The sequence below is a fragment of the Lemur catta genome, chromosome 1, assembly GCF_020740605.2.
Source record: "Lemur catta isolate mLemCat1 chromosome 1, mLemCat1.pri, whole genome shotgun sequence".
Classification (NCBI taxonomy): domain Eukaryota; kingdom Metazoa; phylum Chordata; class Mammalia; order Primates; family Lemuridae; genus Lemur; species Lemur catta.
Window position 1 is genome coordinate 174615951 of NC_059128.1, and position 8669 is coordinate 174624619.

General features: G+C 40.2%; 1 long non-coding RNA gene across 1 annotated transcript; it reads left to right on the forward strand.

Moving 5' to 3' along the window:
- The first annotated feature begins 879 nt into the window (after nucleotides 1-879).
- LOC123630135 lies at nucleotides 880-5295 on the forward strand. The gene is made up of 3 exons (XR_006732597.1): nucleotides 880-899; nucleotides 1552-1626; nucleotides 5267-5295. It is a non-coding gene; the product is annotated as an uncharacterized LOC123630135 (long non-coding RNA).
- Nucleotides 5296-8669: the final 3374 nt, after the last annotated feature.

An 8669-nucleotide genomic window follows, 5' to 3' on the forward strand; every position in this document is an offset into this window, starting at 1 on the left:
TAATAGGTATCAAACCAAGTTTACTCTGAGTAATTATTTACTTTGGAAACTTTACAACTCCGGCCATTTTTGTCTTTTCTACTGATGTTTCAGGCATTAGAAAGGCAGAGAATGTTGGAGTAAAAGAAGTCTTCCATAGGTCAGATACTGTAACTCTCCCCTCACTAATTCTGGAGTCATTTTTATAATCAGTCAGCTTCTGTGTGTTTTCACAGAAAAATACTCATTGATTAAGGTAGACTGTTCCATTGCTAAACAGTTCTAAAGGTTAAAAAAGTATTTTGTATGTTGAGTTGAAATCAGAATCTGTTGCTCTGTGCCTCCATTCAAAGCTTTCTTGTCTGCCTTGAGGGGTCACAAGGAAAAAGACTTTGTTCCTTGTAAACAGCTCCCATAGCTCTCTCAAATCTTCTTTTCTCAAGGAGGATGATTTTAATTGGCATCATTATTTTCCCTAGGTATTGGTTTTCAGATGGAACACCACCACTCTGATTCCTCTGTCCTGAACATACTCCTGTTCTAACATTCCGAAAGATGTCAAGCATGAGGACCCCTTTAATGACAGTCTTTCTGCTGATCTGCGTGTGATAGCAGATGTACTTTTAGGAACACTGATTGAGAGTATGATGACAATATCTTCCATAAATTCAGGAATGCTTTGACAGTGTTCATAGCAGCATTATTTACAATAGCCAGAAGCTGGAAGCAACTTAGGTGCCCATGGACAGATGAATGGATAAACAAACTGTGGTATAGACACACACTGGAATATCACTCAGCCTCAAAAAGGAAGGAAATTCTGATGCATGCTACAACACAGATGAAGCTTGAAGACATCATGCTAAATGAAATAAGACCGTCACAAAAGGACAGATATTGTGTGAATTCACTTATATAAGGTACCTAGAGTCGTCAAATTCATAGAGACAGAAGGTAGAATGAAGGTTGCCAGGGACTGAGGGGAGGGAGGGATGGGAAGTTGTTGTTTAATGTGTATGCAGTTTCAGTTTGGAGAAAAAGTTCTGGAGATGGATGCTAGTGATGGTTGCACAACAATGTGAATGTGCTTAAAGTCGCTGAACTGTACCCTTAAAAATGTTTAAAATGGTAAATTTTATGTTATGTGTATTTATCACAATGTATAAAAAATTATAATATCCTATCAATCGCAACGGCATCTCTAAACATTTGAAAAATAGTTGTACATGTATCTGAGACATGTATTCTATTATTCATAGAATCTACAGTTAGTTTTGGCTCATTCCCTTGTCTCCCGCCCTGAAATCTTCATTCATTCCGAGCCTCTGGAGGCCATCTATACTTTGTTCCATGATTTCCCTAGGCATAGTTGCTTAGACCAAGAATGAGCAGCTAATCCTGACCTGGATTATTAAGAACCTCACTCCTGAGAATTTGGAATTTGATTTCAGGAACTTTTTTTTAGTTTACATGTGCAAGTAAAAATGAGGTAATATATGGTTTGGAGCTAGGAGGTAGTCATCGTCAACGTTCATTTATTCATGCAACTATTGTTTACCTACTCTGTGCTAGGCACTGTGATAGATGCTGGGATTCAGCAGTGTCACCACCCTCCTGGAGAAGCAGCACAAGCTCAACTGTAGAAAGGTGATCTGTAACGTTTTCTCTCATATTTTTGTTATCTCTAATATTTTGCCAACTGTTCTCTCCTAAATGAACACAGTACACCATAGTTTTATCACATTTAACTTCCCCTCTTAAGTTATTTGTTAGCACATTTTCGGCACTAGGAGAAGCACAATTGCTCAGTGAAAGCTTGGTTGACAATGACAGGAAATTAGAAAGATTCTGAATTATAACAACACATATAAAAAGCACACCAACCTCACTCACAGAAGTTCTGTGTGTTCACAGAAAACCTAGAGCACGGTGGGTGTTTTTGTTTACCAGCTGCAGCAGCGCCACCACGTGGAATATAGTAAATGATGTTAGGTGTCTATTCATCCTGTGCAGAGAAATTACACGTGTTGAAAAAAAAAATTTTTTTTAATTTGGGATGAGAAGGGATTTGTATTATTTCAAACTCTGTACAGGAAGGTAGACTTTAAAGTCTGTTTCAAATTAGTGTAATTTCAATTTTCTTAAAGTGAGGCAACACTAAGTTCTTCATCCTGCTGAGAAGCTCGTAGCAACTTCTGAGAGTTAGCCCCAGAGGTGAAATCTTGAGAGCTGGACAGAAACTCCCAGTGGTTCTAAAGTATCCTTTATGAAGTCTTTCCTGACTCCTCTCAAGCAGTGCCATCTTCTTCTGTGCTCCAAAAAAAAATGATGCTGATTTCATTCATTAACAAATATCCATTGAGTGCCTGCATGGTACTTACTCTGTTTTGGGCACTACAGACACAGCAGTGAACAAATCAAACTAAAATTTCAGCCTTCATTTATTATATGTAAGCCCTTTGACACCAGGACCTGTCTCATCCCATCTTCACTGGAGCCACACCTTCTGCCCATTGAATCCCCCCAGTATCAATTTCAGAACTCAACTGATTAGAGATGACTATATTTATTAGGACCATTCTCATATCAGTTCTCTGGTGGGATCAAAGCTGTGCCTTGACATCCAGGGACAAAATACAGAAACAGAAAGATATCATTATAGATCCTGTGGATAGGCTGAATAATAGCTCTCCAAAGATGTCCATGTCCTAATCCCCAGAACCTGCAAATGTGTTGCCTTACATGGCAAAGAGACTTTGTGGATGTGATTAAGTTAAGGCTCTTGAGATGTGAGATTATCCTGGATCGTCATAGTGGACCCAATGTAATTACAAGGGTCTTATGAGAGGGAAATAGTAGAGTTAGAGAAGATGTAAGGATGGAGGCAGATGTTAAAGAAAAGATGCTATGCTTCTGGCTTTGAAGATGGAGGACGGGCCCATGAACCAAGGAATGTAGGTGAACTCTAGAGGCTGGAAAAAGCAAGGAAAAGGATTGTCCTCTAGAGCCTTCAGACACAGGCCTGCCCACATATTTTGGATTTCTGACCTCCAGAACTGTAAGATTATACGTTTGTGTTGCTACAAGCCACTAATTTTGTAGTAATTTGCTACAGCAGCACTAGGAAACTATACAGATTTCTACCTGTCCTCCTTTGAATCTGCCTTCACACTGCCCATTTCCAGTGGTGCACAGAGCAGGACATTTCTACTTTGTTCTCTTATCTTCCCAAGTCATGGAGATGTCCTGGTTTGTCTTGACACAAGCCTGTAACAGTATTTCTCTAATAGGGTTGTCTGACTATCGGCATTCTTTGGTGTATCCTCACAGTATCCTGAGTTTTTTATGAGAATTTTAAATTCTGTAGTTTCAGTTCCATGGTTAGCTAAAAAAATTAACATATAATTCAACGTACAACCCAAAAGTCATCCTATCCTCTTGAGGACTCTAAAAGCATTCTCATTAAAGTTAGGAACAAGACAAGAATGTCCATTAGCACCCCTCTTACTTAACATTATTCTGGAGGTAGTGGCTAATGTAATTATTCAAGGAAAAAAGACAGAAAAATGGAACAGGAGGAAATAAGCTGGTAATTATTTGCAAGTATGATTGTATTCCTGAAAGCTCAAGAGAATAATCTGAAAAACTATACAAATAATAAAAGAATTCAGTAAACACATTACACAACAGTAATGTGTAGCAATCAATAGGTAAACAACAATTACTTCGGACATATATAAATAATGCAAAAACTTGTTCTATTTATAGTAACAACAGAAAAGATAAAATACCTAAGAATTAAAATAATAGGAAATGTGCAAAGTCAATAGGAAGGAAATGGAACAAAACTTGAAAAAGAAGAAAGGTATGCCACGTTCTTTGATATAAACTTACCATTATAGCAATGTCAAAATAAAGCCTTATGTATTTTAAGACCAGTGCAGTTAGACTTGTGTTACTAATAGCCAAATGAAATCACAAATGATAAGGGAAATAGCCTTGTTTCACTTTTTCTTCATAACTTCATTCTCCACCAGCTTTTTATATTCACTGGTTTTGTCTCAAGAGTGTCAGTCACACGGGGACATATGGGCTCCCCACTGGCCGAAGCCAGGTCACAGGTTTAGTGAGGCCTAATCTCTGGTGGTCCAAGCCAAGCCCACCTTTGGACTGCCAGGCCATGGCAAGAGAACACTCCCCAGATGTTGCTGCCTTCTGGTTCTCATGAACTGCCATGGGTACCTTGAGTCCTCCTTTGTCTCATACACACACACATACACAAACACACACATTCACTTTAGGAACACCCATTTCCACATCATTCCATCTGGATCATCCTGGGTTTTATTAACCTTGTTGACAGAATAACTGCTACACAGTTAGGGTGTTCTTCTCATCAGGATCATATTTAAAATTGCAATTTCTGTTACCTTCAACACGTCACCAGCCTATTCTTAGGCTGTAGGGTTTTTGACACCATTTTTACATATCTCTTACCTCCCAGGCATTTGCAGTTTTAAAAAATACAACTGCTAAGTATTATTGCCAAAGAATTCTATATATTAATATATATAAACAATAAGTAAGGCAGGTCATTTTTTTGGTGGGATAGGGAAGAGGAGAGAAGCTGCTGCTGCTGAAATCTTACTTGTGTGGCTAGTGTTGCAGGGTGAGTGTGGGGTAAGCAATCAAGTTCATCAGAAAGAATCTTCCATTTAACAAAGACCACACTCTCCTCGAAGGCTGTTCCCTGACTATTCCTAGAAACAGCTAAGATCTCTCTTGGCAGAAGAGGCTAGATCTGATATTTAGCTGTCTTTCCTTTTCTTTCTTCAGAGTCTGGCAAGTGCTAGAAACTCAATAAATGCCAAATGAACAAATGGATGGGATTGTGCTTTCACCACCCTATATCCTGAAGCCTAGAGAGCAGGGAAAGGCTGCTTAAATTTTTTCTAGAATGAAAGCACCATCAAGTAGTAGTACATTGGCACAGTGTAGGAGGTTTTAGCTTTTGGGGCAATCATTATTAAGGTCTCTATTTTTCAGCATGCAAAGGTTTCATAGCCGTAAATATTGTTTTGGTTTGTTTTTTTAGAGACGGGTGACTTGCTCTGTCACCCAGGCTGGAGTACAGTGGCACGATCTTAGCTTGCTGTAGCCTCAAACTCCCGGGCTCAAGCAATTCCCTCTCCACTCACCCTCTCCCCTCAAGCCTCTTGAGTTGCTGGGATTACAGGTGTGAGCCACCATGCCTAGCTAATTTTTTTTTGTTTTGTTTTGTTTTTAGAGATAAGGGTCTAACTACGTTGCCCAGGCAGGTCTCCAACTCCTGGCCTCAAGCGATCCTCCTGCCTCAGCTTCCCAAAGTGCTGGGATTACAGCTCCATTCATGTTGTTAAATGCTTTCTCCACTCCACTTTTCCTCCCTTTTCTTAAAAAAGAAATTAAAACATGTTTTGGGGGGGGCTCTAAAATTTATTGTAAGCCCTAGGTACTGAGCCTTCTGTGCCTAATTGACAAGTCAGTTCTGCTTGGTGCCTGGGGGACTGGTTGTTAATGTTTTGATCATCACCCCTGGGTAAGAATTACATTGTACATCAGAAGACTGAAATGCTTACAAGTAGGCCAGGTTTGGAGAATTTGTCCACCCTGTGTGGTGAAGCCTGGCTAGGAGACACCTCCTAGCCACTTTCCCAAGAAGTTGCTGTGAGCCACCTCGCCTGGCTCGTTGCCCAGTATTGCCAGATGTTCCCATCTTTCAAGAAAAGCTGGAAACCCTGAGTTTAACATAAAATCTCTGAATTTAAAAACGCTAGCTCAAACTTCAAAGAAAAAAAATCTCCCTTGAACTAAACAAAACACCTCCATGGACTGTATTTGGCACTGCTTTGTAAATTCTGTTGAACATAGTTGCTGCAAGGAGACTTAAAAACAAATGGCAGGTGTGGGGACTAGAGAATGAACACATCAGGAGGAGAAAAAATAGCATGGTTTTATCGTGATTGTAAAAAGGTAATACTAATTGCAGTAAATTGTATGATTCTTACCAATGTGTAGTCTCTTAGCAATAATTGTGAATTTAATTAAAATTTTCAAGTCCTATAAAATTCCATTTGGATTATTTTCATGCTATCTCACCCTCCTTAATTTGTAGTTTGAGTAATAGGGCCAGAATTTCATGACTTAAATGTATTAAGGGGAATTCTGCTCATAATTGTGATTTTGAATTTTTAAAAGTGTACTTAACTAGTTCTTAATAAAGGCCTATGTATTACTTGTAGTCAGGTCACACTTGTCTGACTCGCTCTAGGGAAGAAGTCTACATTCCTTTGTTTTTAACTCTTTAGGGGTAAACGTTTAGTAAACTTTTTCTTTTCTTTCTTTCTTTCTTTTTTTTTTTGAGACAAGGTCTTGCTCTGTTGCCTGGGCTAGAGTGTAGGGGTGTCATCATAGCTCACTGCAGCCTCTGACTCTTGGGCTCAAGAGACCCTTTTGCCTCAGCCTTCTGAGTAGCTGAGACTACAGGTATGCATCACCATGCTCGGATAATTTTTTAATTTTTTGTAGACAAAGTCTAACTATTGCCTAGGCTGGTCTCCAACTCCTGAGCTCAAATGATCTTCCTGCCGCTGCCTCCCAAAGTGCTAGGATTACAGGTGTGAGCCACTGTGCTCAGCCTTGGTAAACATTTTTAAAAGAAATAGGACTGGGGATTTGATTGAAAACCTGCATATATTCACTTTTCAGTGACAAAAATCAGCCTGTGGCATTGCCAGAACACCACTAGGCACAACCAGTCCCATTCCTTCTCCCTTCATCTCAGCTGATGATGTCACTTTCTAATCTTAGACTATAAACAGTTAAGGTCTAATGTGATGAGCTCCTTGAGTTGGAAAGTATAGGTTCCTATGGAAACAGAAGCAGGGTCTCTGACTTGGGGGAGAGGCTTGATGGGGGAGGAAGTAACATCTTCAGTAAGAGCAGAAAATTGTTTAGACTTCAATTATAGGTCAGGGCAAGAGTGAAGGAAGAGGCCCAGAACTGAAATGGCATGACAGGATCCAAGATTGAAAATAAATTCAATTGGATTGGAGATTGCAAAGCATCATTCTATTTTAATTTCACATACAACACTTGTCACTTTCTGATCATTTCTTGTTTGCTTGTTTATTGCCTGTTCTTCTATCCCCATCCCCTCATACAGAACAGGAGGCACAGTCTGCAGATTCTTCAGTAATTGGCACATATGAATGTTAATCTTTCCTGAGGGCCAACCATGTATCAGATGCTGTCCTAAGTACTTCCCTCACACTCCACCCCCACCAACCAACAGACAAAATTCTGCTTCTTCAGAACTGGCTCAAATGCTTTCTTCTCCGTGAAACCTCCCCCATCTCTTCTCCCCACTCCTACTCTCAGAATTAATTAATTATTTCAGAGTTCTCTCAGCTATTGATTCTTCCTTGCAGCATCAATTAAATTATGCATAATGTTAGCTTGTTTTTTCCTGGTCTCTCCCATTGCTCATTAAGTTTTAAATCATGTGAAGACAGTGCATTTTTATTTGTCTCCGTAAGCCTTATAACACTTTAGGCAGGCTTTTATATACAAAACGGGGCTCAAAAATATTTTGAATAAATAAATTAGAGAGAAAGGGCCATGAATGCCCTCTATCCCCACCTCAGTGCTCAGAGCCATCTTTTAAAACAAAAATATGACCGCTTCAACCCTGTTGAAAGCCAGTCTTCATCGTCAAGATAGAATTCTAACTCCTGAGCACAATGGTTAGCTCAGGGCCCTGTGTTAACTTGCTCCCATCCACCTGTCCAGCCATGACCCTTCCCACACCTGGTCTAATAAACTTCAACTGCTTATGATGTCCTGCACAGCTGGCTGCGTTGCTTCACTCCACAGGTTTTACTTCAACTACTCCCTCTGCCTGGAATGCCCTTTCCACTTTCCTTGCCTGACTCGGTTCAGGCATGACCTTCTCAAGCAAGCTTTCCTAACCCAGATCCTGATTAAGAACTTTTTAAAAAAAAGTACTAAGTACAGAAAAGTTTATGGTGCTTCCCCATTTATGTGACTAAAAAGGAAAACAATACTAAAGCGTAAAATGTAATTTTTAAAATGACACCAACATGTATGCTAGATTTAGAATGCCGTCTGTATTTTACGTCTTTCTCTCATTCACTGTCTCTCCACGTACCCATTTTGCAGACGCCCTAAACAGAGTGTCTATCAGATCACCCTCAGATTGGGTCAAATTCTCCTCTTCTCGGCCACAACCCTACGTCAACATTCACCATCTTAATATGAGCAGACCGCAAGTTTGTCTCTCCCACCGAGATGTGATCGCCTGACCAGCGGTCAGCTCCAAATGTATTTTCTGAGTTGAAATAAAAGCTCTTAATGGGATGGACAGTGCATTTCTTCTTTAAGGAGCGGTTCCCTTCTCGCCCAGGAACTACAACTGGCTCGTATCTATCAAGGGTTGACGCTGGGATAAGAAAGTGATATATCAGGACAGACAAGGAGATTCTCTAAATTCCCAGACCCAATAACGCGACCAGACACCAAGACTCCCACGAACTCTACTGGAACGCACTGGGCTGGAGAAGTTACTGACACCGGAAGTCACGTGGTGCTGTGTCGCCTGAACTCGCTATCTCGGAAGTCGACTCTTCGGC